Source organism: Erpetoichthys calabaricus, chromosome 1, assembly GCF_900747795.2.
Source record: "Erpetoichthys calabaricus chromosome 1, fErpCal1.3, whole genome shotgun sequence".
NCBI classification, from domain to species: Eukaryota; Metazoa; Chordata; class Cladistia; order Polypteriformes; family Polypteridae; genus Erpetoichthys; species Erpetoichthys calabaricus.
In genome coordinates this window covers 22,553,445-22,566,938 of record NC_041394.2, presented here as the reverse complement: position 1 = coordinate 22,566,938, position 13,494 = coordinate 22,553,445, and the positions used below count along the sequence as shown (strand labels likewise).

General features: G+C 44.2%; 1 protein-coding gene across 1 annotated transcript in view; it reads right to left on the bottom strand.

Annotated features, from left to right (window-relative positions):
- LOC114647652 (protein jagged-1b) overlaps positions 1–13,494 on the bottom strand; it is a 254,043-nt gene that overhangs the window by 82,888 nt on the left and 157,661 nt on the right. The window lies entirely within an intron of this gene.

Here is a 13,494-nt window from a genome sequence, read left to right as displayed (position 1 = left end):
ATCCAGGCTGGGACGTCCCAGAACGGGAAGAGTGGAGAAGGGCAGCCTTTCCAAGACTGCCTCCCCCAGGACGCTAGGTGGCAGCTCCTCTGGACGGTAAATGTACCCCGGATTCCCGCAGGGCATCATGGGACATGGAGTCCATTTTCTCAGCCCTGTTGGGTGCCATAGGTGCCGCCAGGAGGAGCTCATAAAGGACCTGGGGACTTCTACTTCTCCTACAACCCGGAAGTACTTCGGAGTCACGAGGACGGAAACCCACAGTACTTCCGGGAGACTTGAGGAAGGATGATGTGGCGTTTGACCCGGAGGAAGAGAAGAAGCACTTCCGGGTCATGGAATATATAAAGGACTGTTGGAGACCCAGCAAGGAGAGCCAGAGTTGGGAGGTTGGGTGACGAAGCTGCTGGGAGTGGAGGATTATTGTTGTATTATTATTGATTATTGTTGTTGGTGGATTGTGGCGTGTGTGGTGATTTCCATCCATCCATTTTCCAACCCGCTGAATCCGAACACAGGGTCACGGGGGTCTGCTGGAGCCAATCCCAGCCAACACAGCGCACAAGGCAGGAACCAATCCCGGGCAGGGTGCCAACCCACCGCAGGACACACACCCACACACCAAGCACACACTAGGGCCAATTTAGAATCACCAATCCACCTAACCTGCATGTCTTTGGACTGTGGGAGGAAACCCATGCAGACACGGGGAGAACATGCAAACTCCACGCAGGGAGGACCCAGGAAGCGAACCCAGGTCCCCAGGTCACCCAACTGCGAGGCAGCAGCGCTACCCACTGTGCCACTGTGCCGCCCTAAATAATACATAATAATTAAAATAAATAAAGTAATTAAGTAATAAAAATGCATTTGTCTTTTCACCAGATGGAGTATCACAAACACTTGTTATAAGAAAATACATTGCATTTGTCATTCCAACAGATGGCAAATCATAAACCACAGCTTTTCCGAATCCCATAAAAAATGGCATTTAATAGATACATTTCTGTTGTTTTGGTCATTCCAACAAATGGTGCATCACAAACATTAACACTGCTTTTATAAATTCAATACCAAATGGTATTTAACAGAAACACATGCATTGCATTTTCCATTCCAACAGATGGCACATCACAAACATTTGTTATAATAAAATGCATTGCATTTGCCATTCCGATAGACGGGGCACCGCAAGTATTAAAACTGCTTGTACGAATCCCATACTAAATGGCATTTAACAGAGACACATGCATTGCATTGGTCATTCAAACAGATGACACATTTCAAATATTTCAACAATAAAATTCATTGCATTGGAGTTTCCAACAAATGGTGCATCAGAAACAATTCTTTGCCTCACAGTTAGGAGACCCGGGTTCACTTCCCGTGTCCTCCCTGCGTGGAGTTTGCATGTTCTCCCTGTGTCTGCGTGGATTTCCTCCGGGTGTTCCTGTTTCCTCCCACAGTCTAAAGACATACAGGTTAGGTCGACTGGCGATTCTAAATTGTCCCTAGTGTGTGCTTGGTGTGTAGGTGTGTGCCCTGCGGTGGGCTGGTGCCCTGCCTGGTGTTTGTTTCCTGCCTTGCACCCTGTGTTGGCTGGGATTGGCTCAAGCAGACCCCCATGACCTTGCAGTTAGGATATAGTGGGTTGTATAATGGATGGATGGATGGATGGAAACAATTCTTGTAATAACATGCATTGCATTTGTCATTCCAACAGATGGCACATCACAAACATTTGTTATAATAAAAAGCATTGCATTTGTCATTCTAATAGATGGGGCACCACAAACATTAAAACTACTTTTACGAATCCCATACCAAATGCCATTTAACAGAAGCATATGTATTGCATTTGTCATTCCAACAGATGGCACATCAATAAACAGTTTTAGAAATCAACCAACAGTTGGTGCATCACAAATATTAAACCTGCTTTTTATTAATCCCAAACCAAATGGCATTTAACAGAGACACATGCCTTGCATTTGTCATTCCAACAGATGGGACCTCACAAACTTCAACACTGTTTTTATGAATCCCATACCAATTGGCATATAACAGAGACATTTGCATTGCTTGGCTCACTGCAAACATGAACACTGAGGTCTATGTGGATTATTTAGATTTCAACCCATCTTAGACAGGGAGCACAGATAGTTTTTCTTACAATTTCTCAGTTTCATAATGTAGTACTAGGGTGTTGTACCGTGTTAGCCATTATGAATGTAAAGAAAAGCCAAGCAAAATGACACCTTTTATTGGCTAACTAAAAAGATTACAATATGCAAGCTTTCGAGGCAACTCAGGCCCCTTCTTCAGGCAAGATGTAATGCATATTGAAATCTTTTTAGTTAGCCAATAAAAGGTGTCATTTTGCTCAGTTTCATAATTTAATTTGTTGTCTTTGTTCTATTTTCATTGACATATGGGTTTAAATGACTTGCAAATCATATGCATTCTGTTTTTATTTACATTTTACACAGTGTCCAACTTTTTTTGGAAATGAGGTTGTACTTGTATTCTGAAAATTGGATGTTGTACAATTTTCAAGAATTCAGCATAGCAGGGGCCTGGCTCAGAGCTATTGGACTTTAAAATCTTCTTCCGACAGTACGCTTGGGACGCTGATCTCTAAAAGTGTGCTGCTAGTGTCCCGGGTGTCCTGTGATGCATTGGCTGGTAAAGCAGGGAGATGAAGTAACAGGAGGGAAACAAGCCAGCTGTTCAGTCCGTTCAGCTGGGACTTTTATTCTATATAGTGCCTTTTTATAATGAATATCATCCAAGGCTCCTTACACAAAATGCAGCACAATTGTTTGCATGTACTTTTTCTAAGTGATTCAAAGTCAAGTGAAATGAGGTAAGGTCCACACAGTGAGTCAGTGGTGGGAACAGGACCAGCAACCATGAGGTCTCAAGGCCAGAGGCCTTATAAATGACACCAAATCACTGGCAAAAGGCAGAGCCAAACTAATTGGCTACGTTATTGCTGTTATGTTTGTGTGTGGTGCCCCTGATATTCTCCAATCCCCCCCCACCACGTATTCCCTGACATTGTATAAAGATGTAATTCTTTCGTTAAGAAATCTTAGCAAAAGTGTCAGGCTTAAAGGACAGGGTTAGGACTAACCGCTCTACAGTGTTTAGAGGATACGCACAAAACTGATCAAAACAAAATGTAATTACAGGGGTGGGAGTAAAATACTATTGTAATACATTGCACACGCACCCCCCCCCCCCTCCCTTCCTCTTCCACCCCAGACCACTTCATGCAAATCCACTCACACACGGCTGTGCCCGCTGTTTCCCAAGATTACATTCAAACCTGTAATTAGAGCAGAGCTCCACGCTGGCATGCCGATCCATTCCCAGCACTTCCCAGGGACTCCCAGTTGGCTCCAATCAACAGGCAGCACACAAGACACTTTGTCATCCTGGACAGAGATTGTGAAACTGCTCTCATGTGCTGCCCCTCGACTGCTGGGTGAGTGCGTTCACTGGAACCGTAAGAAGGCTTCCCTCAAACACATATTGCTGATTTGGGCACACTTGTCAGCTGTTTAACGCAGGGGTAGGCAACGTCGGTCCTGGAGTGCCACAGTATGTGAAGGTTTTTGTTCCAACCCAGTTCCTTAACGAGAACTCAATTATTGCTGATGAAGCACATATTGCTTAAGTGACATTTTAATGCTTCATTTTAGTGGTCTCGCTTGTTAAGGTTCTCCAACCTTAATTGCTTATTTCAATCTTAAACTGCTGCATTCAGTGTTTTAATTGCTCCTTATTAGCAATAAGATGTAAAACAGGGGTAGGCAATGTCGGTCCTGGTGAGCCGCAGTGGCTACAGGTTTTCATTCAACCCAATTGCTTAATTAGAAACCAATCATTGCCAATCTCAGACCTTATTTAATTTTATGGCTTGTTAGTCTGTGCAATGTAAGGCTTTTATATCGTAGATTTTTTTCCTTTCCAAGGATATCATCCAAATGATTTGAAGCCTAAAACAGATCATTTTCAGTCTGTCACATTTTTCTATTAAGTGTTTTATTAAATCAAACCGTGCATGATGAACACACGCAGATGTAATTGGAAAAAAGCTAGCTGGAGAACTGCTGGCTGCTTTGTCTTTTACATCTTATTGCTAATAAGGAGCAATTAAAACACTGAATGCAGCAGTTTAAGATTGAAATAAGCAATTAAGGTTGGAGAACCTTAACAAGCGAGACCACTAAAATGAAGCATTAAAATGTCACTTAAGCAATATGTGCTTCATCAGCAATAATTGAGTTCTCGTTAAGGAACTGGGTTGAAACAAAAACCTGCACATACTGTGGCACTCCAGGACCGACGTGGCCTACCCCTGGTTTAACGCACAGGCCTCCAAAACCCCTGTTGGGGTAAGTTACAAACATGCAAGTAAATGGGTCTATCAGATCTGTTAATCAATCAACCTCCTTTCACAAAGCCTCCTATTACAAGGCACTTAAAAAGTCAGCACTGTATGTATTGTATCCATTCGTCCATTTATTAAAACTCTTATACTTCTGAGAGCGATTGGTGCCAAAGCTCATGCTGCACATGGCAACACAGCAATAGTCAAACCTGGGAGTGGTGACAGCCCATTTTACACATTCAGGCACACACTCCTGGGGCCTCGTTTATAAAACTTTGTGTGATTCCGAGCGTGAAAATATGAGCACGCTAATAAACAGGAAATTTTAAAAAAATCAGATTTATAAATTAATAAAACTTGGCATATGCACACTTCTACGCAACTTATCCTTGATAAATAACAATCACCGTGAAAACGTCAGTTCTTGAACGCGCCTCGATGCTAATCAACCTCATACATATGCAAACACGATGCCTCCGACGCTCATTGGCTGGCAGAGCTGCCATCATCCTGACGTGTCGTAACCCCGCCTCCCACGTTCAAGCACACCTGCAAATGCGCGCATCAACTGTTCGTGTTGTCCAGGAAAGGCGCTAAGGTGCCAGCGTCAGAGCAGGTAGTCGCCAATACCTGGCACATGTAATCACGTGATTACTGATACAATAAATACTACAGGCCATAGGAAAAAAACTGAGGGTTCGGCTAGTTACCTTACCAGCAAGCCAGCCACACCACGTACAGCACCGTCACGTCTACAAAAGCGGGTTTGCCTCAACATAAACGAATAGCGCGTTGAGCGAGGCCACGGAGACGTGATGTTTGCCAGCATCATCTTGGTATCATATAAGACTTGTACGATAATATAATGTAATTATATTTAATTATACTCAACAAAAGTAGTTCCGTACTCACTAGATGCCCTCATTGCAATATGAATTTAGGAAAGTGTGATCCGATTACATTAGGAGAACTGGACACTGCTGCGAATTGCATTTTTATGTTGCCAAAAATATGTTATGTTTTGAGTACGCGCACCCATACCACACGATTCGCAAATCGGACGTGGCGCCTCCTCAGTCAGCTAATGGCTTCCAGAACAGCAGGCATGACGGAGTGAACCTTGGCTGACATACTCCTGACCTGTTAACTGGTGCAGATACGCAGCACTGGCCGTGTTAGAAGAGAACTGAAATACAGTCGGCACACCACATACAACACTTTGGAGGTTTGTCACATAACGCGCATTATAATATATTTTTAATTTATATATATATATATATATATAGAGAGAGAGAGAGGCAGAGAAGCATGCTTGCTTAAAATGTCTGTTACTGTGAATATAGTTAAGTGAGCAGAAGATGAACTGATCACCAAAAGGCAAAAAGTGAAAGATGTCACACGTCATTAATATTTTAAGCAAGTTTACATTTTGATTTCCATCATTCACAGGTACAAAATACCAAACAAATGAAAAGGGCTTGAAGCAAACGTTTGGGAACCCGACATGGTGAGTACTTATAGTAAGACCCCCTTTGGCGAGTATCACAGCTTGTAAACACTTTTTATAACAAGCTAAGAATCTTTCAGTTCTTACTTGGGGTATTTTTGCCCATTCGTCCTTGTAAAAGGCTTGTAATTCTGCAAGATTCTTGGGCTGTCTTGCATGTGCTGCTCTCTCTTTTGTGATCTCTCCACAGATCTTCACTGATGTTTAGGTCGAGGGGCTGTGAGGCCGTGGCAAAACCATCAGTTTGTGCCTCTAGAGGTATTCCATTGTAGATTTGGAGGGGTGTTTCAGCTCATTATCATGTTGTAAGACTCTTCCTCTTTATAACTTCAACTTTTTGACAGATGGTGTGACATTTGCTTCCAGAATTTGCTGGTATTTACTTGAACCCGTTCTTCCCTCTACCAATGATGTGTTCCCATGTGCCACTGGCTCCAACACAAACCCAAAGCCTGATTGATCCACCGCCATGCTTAATAGTTGTAGATGTGTTCTTTTCCTGGTATTTGGCCCCCTTTCTTTCCCACACATACCTTTGCACATTGTGGCCAGAGAGTTCTATTTGGACCTCACCAGTGCAGACGATGCATCAGGCTTGTTTAGATGTTCATTTCCACACTGAATTCTGTTTGCGCGAACACAAGAAAGGTTTTCTTCTGCTGACTCTGCCATGATGGTCACATTTGTTCAGGTGTTACTGCACAGTAGAACAGTGGACCACCACTCTAGAGTCTTCTAAATCTTCCTGAAGGTCTTTTGCAGGCAAACGAGGGTCCCTATTTCCTTTTCTAGCAAACCAAGAGCAGGTCTCTCAGAAAATTTTCTTGGTCTTCAGACCCCAACTTGACCTCCGCCGTTCCTGTTAACTGTAATTTCTTACTAACATTACGAACTGAGGAAACAGCGACCTGAAAACGCTTTGCTATCTTCTTGTACCTTCTGCTGCTTTGTGAGCGTCAATTCTTTTATTTTTCAGAGTGTTTGACGGTTGCTTAGAGGAGCCCATGGCTGCTGATAGTTGGGACAAAGTTTGAGGAGTCGGAGAATTTCAACAGCTTTACATCACCTGGGCTTTGCTAACGATGACTGTGAACAAGCCACAGCCTATCAAGCTAATGAAGGTCGGAGACCACCTTGGGGAAACTTATCTGAGACTTCAAATATCTTAGGGTGCCCAAACTTTTGTGTGGTGCTCCTTTCCTAATTTTCATTGTCCAATTGTGCAAAACAAAAACAATACACTAATTGTGCATAAAATGCTGAGAAGAAATGAGTCATCTTGAACTTTATGCCTTTTGGTGATCAGTTCATCTTCTGCTCACATAACTCTTCACAGTAACAGACATTTTAAGCCCAAACGTTTGCATGCCACTGTACAAAAGACACAGTAAGATTTATTAATAAGATGTGGAGAATGTCAACATTTTCAGTAATTCAATCGTAGTGGTTAAGACTTTGGACTTCAAACCCTGAAGGCTGTGAGCTCAGATCCCACTACTGACACCATGGTGTGACCCTGAGCACGTCACTTCACCCACCTGGGTGCCAATTGGAAACACAAAATGAATGTAACCAAAAGTGTTGTAAGTCGCCTTGGATAAAGGCTGTCAGCCCAGTAAGTAAATGTAAACGTGTGGCGGCCTGTGAGGGAAGAGAACACGGCAGACAACGTTTTCTCGATGCAGGCAAAAACTACTGACTTTATTATTGAATGTGCTGAAACTACTAAATACGTAACTACTGCCAGCCCTCCCACACCTTGGTGCGTGTGAATTGTGTCTTTACAGAGGTGCAGCGCTTCCAGCCGCTACAAACGTACGTACAGTAAATGTGTTTGGTGCTGTTAACTTTATTGGCTGATTCAGGGCACATTTCACTACATGCTGTGTGTGTGACAAAAAAAGAATCTTGAATAAACTGTGACAGATATATAATTCAAACCACCGAGTCGTTTTTACAATATATCATATTATAATGATACCAGTAACGGCGCACTGCTATAACGATAACGTGCAGTGAATACTCTTGACTTGAGCGTTCCTAGTTTTCATCCTCTTTCTCTGTACGTTTAGCATTCGTTTGCTCAGAGGTTGATGCGCTTGCTACTTCCTGAGCGGCTCTTCTTTACTCCACCCAAGCAGCCCACTGCCTCTCTTCTTTCGTCGGCAACTTTTCACGTTAAAACTGATTAAGTTAGTGTTTGTGTTGTAATTACTTAGTACGTCTTTACTCTTTCACTTAATCTGGCACTTAAGTCTTCAATCTGCCTCAAGAATGATTAGCGAAGGTGGTAGGGAATGAGAACGGCGCCCGTACGCATGCGCCGCATGGCCGCCCTGCTGCGCGCTGCCGAGAGTTGATTCTACAATAAAATAAAACAAAGATAAAAAGAGTAATAAAATCATCACCCTGAAAGTGGATAGTAGACATCACGTAGTATATGTGTACCAAATTTCAGGTCAATAGGTGAAACGGTTTGCGAGCTACAGGTGATTTAAAATCCTGGACAGACAAATGAACAGCCACGGTGGTGAATTATATAAGATTAGAATGTTACCAGCACACCCGCGATTCTCAAAAGAATCGCAAATCCAAGAATGGCAATCACTTTCTGTTCTCTCCGATATTTGGAGGGAAGAAAAATCATGGAGGGTGGGTGCATCCTGGGAAAGTTTTCATTTAATTAAAAAAATATATTTGTACTAAAGCGGTTTCTTTTTGGAGCCATGACTCATCTGGTTCTGGTGTTTCAGAAGTGAGTTGTTGGCACCTTTGTTCATTTTTTATATCCATGCGGTCTCGTTTTTGTTTTTCTATGGCTGTGTAGTTAGCTAGAAGTCGTTTGCTGACAGCGGCGGATTCCCGTGCTGAAGTGACCATGGCGGCGGATCCGGGCTTGGAGTGCTACATTACTAAACGAAGGTGGTATATGCGGTGGTGTGCGCCGTCGCGTTCGGGCGGAGGTTGTAGTGTGTACGGCTTGCTTGTGGCCTCTGGCATCTGTGCATACAGTATATACAACCTGGCGTGCACGCTTTACCTCGAGTTTAGTTTACAGGTCGTGTTGTGTTGTTTGGGCGCCGCCTACTGACTCTGGGAAGATGCTTGGTTTGACTCTGGGGCGCTGAGGTGCAGTGTGCATGCGCTTTCGGTGCGTCTGGCATCCGTGCATATATACAACCTTCGTTTAGTAATATAGATAAGAATCATTTAGCCAGTTTGTCTCTATTTCCCTACTTGTACTTCCCTCAAGGGTGTCGTCATTTTCCAGTTTCTCCCAAATGTTGCGTACACACGGCTCCGAGTTGTCATAAATACGCGCTGATTACCCCATCAACTTTTCTTTTACACTAGAATCCCTGACACCCACGCAAAAAGTCGTAATCCCAGGCCACCTTAAATTCCTTCACATCTCTCGTCATCTGCATCTTTGTCTTGCAAATCGGCACTGGTGGCAGGCGGCCTGATCACTCGTCCCACCACGGTTGCAGCTGAAGTCAACTCAGATGCTGAACTTTCTTTATCTGGTTGTACAGGTTGATGTTATTTGGAACACATGCATTTCATGTGTATTCCGCGTCTATAACGTCTGACACACGTGCGCGTGGGAGGCAGCTAAAAGGCCCAAAAGATGGTAATTTCTCGCCAAACCAGGGGATGGCAGAGTGCACTAATCATTGCTCTTTTCCACTGACAGACCGATCACGGGTTCTGGCCCCAAGACGTCATTTCCGGCTCCGGGCCTGAGGCCGTCACTTCCGGTTCCTGTCTGATGACATAATTTCCTGTTGTACAGCTCATAGAACCGGCACGATTATAATATGCGCTGCCCTCCTAGAGTGGTAGCAAAGGATAAAGAGAAACCAACGCTACTTTCCTACTACACCACCCCAAGTATAGAGACACACCAGTGAAAGCAGGGTTAAGTAAAAAATGATTATTGGAAGATGATACACGCACTTACTGTAACAAAAAAACCCCTGTGATATAAGGAGGCTATATTGCACCCATCCCAGCGTGTGTAAAATACACAAAAGACTTTATTTTCTTCAGCTGGAGGGCACGTCTTCCCCGTAATCCCTCCAGCCACAACACAGTCCCAAAAGCACTCACAATAACCCAATACACTTTCCCTTCTGGCACCACCACTCCTCCCGATTCTGACTCCTGGACCCCCCTTTTATAGCCCACCCGGAAGTGCTCCAAGTGTTTGATCACCTGTTTCTGATTGTACTTCTGGGCAGGGCTGCAGAGTCGTCCACACAGGCTCAGGCACCCATGCAGCACCCCCTGGTGGCCACCCCAGATCCCAACAGGGCTGTGGAGAACTCCATCTCCCATGGAGCCCTGCGGGAAACTGAGGTACCGTCATCAGCCAGGGAGACTGCCACCAAGCGTCCCGGGGAAGGTACTGAGTAGCCCATGGTTGCTCCCCTGGAACATACGTAGAAGGGGCGTCGCGCCACAACCCCTATATACATAATATCTCCCTGCAGCGCTTCCCACCCAACACAAGTCATGGCAGAAAACACTTAAATACATTTGTTACTAATACAGAAATTTGAGCAAGAGAAAAGAAAAATTATGTATTTGTAGTCCTTTAAATGTTATCTGTACGTAATGCCTAGCTCAGTCGAGGGTGAGGAATGAGGCGCCGATCATACCTCCTGTTCCAGGAAACGTACAGATCAACAGTTCCTGTGCTGGCCTGTCAGGTCCTCTCCCGAATACCTAAAAATAAATCGTCTTGAAATGAGCCCGGGTTCACCTGACATTTTCTATGCGGTGTCAATCCTTTCCCTCTTGCCTTTTCCTGTGATGGCGTCCACTTCTCTCTTGGCTCTGCGCTTCTCCTCTCCGTTTTCCCGCCACCCATATAAATACCGTTGGCTCCTCCCCGTACCGTCTGGTTGGGCCCTCCAAGCCAGGTGTTCCCCTCCCCCTGTACAATTGGCCGGCCTTACAGATTAAGCCATTTCACTAATAACAGGGATGGGAGAAGGTACAAACTCACAGTGACGCCCACATATTCTAGACGACCGTTACACCGTGTCCCTCCATATAACCACCATGTTTGCCTGTTTGCTTTGTTCTTGTTCCAGACTGAAAACACTGAACCACAACTTTCGCTTATTTCGGCAGCCAAATTCAAGTATATGGGCGGCTGCCCCTAAACCTCTTTCCGTGTTGTGTGGAACTTACTACAAATGATCCGGGTAAGTGTAGGATGACAGGAAATGCAAGAAATGTTGAACACATAACTAAAAAGGTGTGAAGACTGAAGTCCAAATATCAAGCAAAGCTTTTATTCTGTGAGACGTTGCATACGCACAGTTTGAGCCGCGAGTTTTAAAAATCAGACCCCAGGGGACTTTATACAAAAGAAAACCACCAAAGTAGCCAAAAATCTGCTTGTAATAAAATATAACATATAAAAACTAAGAATTAGCAGGAGTCAATAGCAGCTGTGACAATAATGCATACTGCAAAAATGAAATAAAGTGCGCTGATATACAGCGGACTCAGTAAGTCTGCTCAGAGAGCCCCTTCATTTTCTGCACACTTTACACACTCCAAGCCCAATTTTAGGATCGCCAATGCACCTAACCTGCATGTCTTTGGACTGTGGGAGGAAACCCACGCAGACACGGAGAGAACATGCAAACTCCAGACAGGGAGGACCCGGGAAGCGAACCCAGGTCTCCTTACTGCAAGGCAGCATTGTTACCACTGCGCCACCATGCCACCCGTGAATATAGTCAATGCATATAAATATAAAAACAGAAAAAAAATATATGGAGAGAGACATATATAGGAGTGGCAACACAAATATTAATAACTGAAAAAATAATGAAAATTTTAAATAACCAGTAATGGCGCACTGCCCGATAACGTGCAGTGAATATACTTGACTTGACCATTCCTAGCTTTCCTCCTCTTTCTCTGTACGTTTATCATTCGTTTGCTCAGAAGTTGATGCGCTTGCTGCTTCCTGAGCGGCTCTTCTTTTCTCCACCCTAGCAGCCCACTTCTCTTCTTCTGTTGGCATCTTTTCACGTTAAAACTGATTAAGTCGGTGTTTGTGTTGTAATTACTTAGTGTGTTTTCTTGAATTTTTCACCTAACCTGGCACTTAAATCAATTCTTGAGGTAGATTGAAGAGTTAAGATATGAAGAGGTAGGGGAAGTGACGGCGAAGGTGGTAGGGATGAGAACGGCGCCCATACGCATGTGCCACACGGCCACCCTGCTGGCCGCTGCCGAGAGTTGATTCTACAATAAAATAAAATAAAAATAAAAAGAGGAATAACCTTGGAGGTCAATCATCACCCCAAAAGTGGACAGTAGACGTCATGTAGTATATGTGTACCAAATTTCAGGTCAATCGGTCAAACGGTTTGCGAGCTACAGGTGATTTAAAATCCTGGACAGACAAATGGACAGCCACGGTAGCGTATTAAATGAGAAGATAGATAGATAAATAAACAAATCTTGGAAAATGAATAACTGTTATTCAGATTTAGTTTAAATTAAAGAAACAGATATGGTGTATCAATCAAAACAAACAAAGCATACAGTCAGTGGCCTTGCCAGCTGCACGGCAGCCTCAGCTAAGCTAAGCATCTTCAGGCCTGGCCAGGACTTGAATGGGAGACCGTCTAGGCCAGCAGGGGGCGCTTAGCAGGTGGTCTGTGTGTGTTCTTACTTTGTTGTAAAAATGGCACTGTCCTTCGAATGGTCCTGGCTTTCTATGGTCGTTAAAGATCCCCGGGCAATCGCTGTAACACCGCCTCAATCGCTTTTCGTTGTTTCATTGACTTTTCATTGTTCTTTTTGGTTTCGGTTGCTTTTCTATATATAATCCACCAAGTCGCCCGACCATGGGATATGCACGCACACAAGACAGAGCCCCGCCCGCAAAACTCTAACCCTCCACCCGCATCATGGGATACACACGACAGAGCCCCGCCCACCAACTCTAACCTTCCTCCCGCCGTCATGGGATACACACGAGAGAGCCCCGCCCACCAACTCTAACCCTCCTCCCGCCGTCATGGGATACACACGAGAGAGCCCCGCCCACCAACTCTAACACTCCTCCCATGTACATTACCTTCACATTGTTTTCCTTTTATTTCTGATCCCGTTCAATAACTATATGGCGACATCGACTTCTCAACTGTGACTCCGGAACAACTCAGTACACGAGCTATATTAAGCGTTACCAACGAAGACTCATTATACCTTAATGAACAAGTACTGAAACTTATCCCTACCGACGAAGTAACTTTCACCAGTGCTGACTCCATCGTCACAGACGATCCCGCAGATCAAGTTTCATTCCCCGAAGAATTTCTTAATAGTCTTACTCCCACTGGCATGCCTCTGCATAAACTCAAAATTAAAACTGGTTCAGTCGTCATTCTTCTCAGAAACCTCATGCCAGCAAGAAGTCTCTGTAATGGCACTAGACTGACTGTTGCCAGCATTCGCCGCAATGTACTGGAGTGTAAAACTATCGCAGCTGCCACCTCACAAACTGTCCTTATTTTCCAGATATCCCTGACCCCATCAGATTCAAATTTGC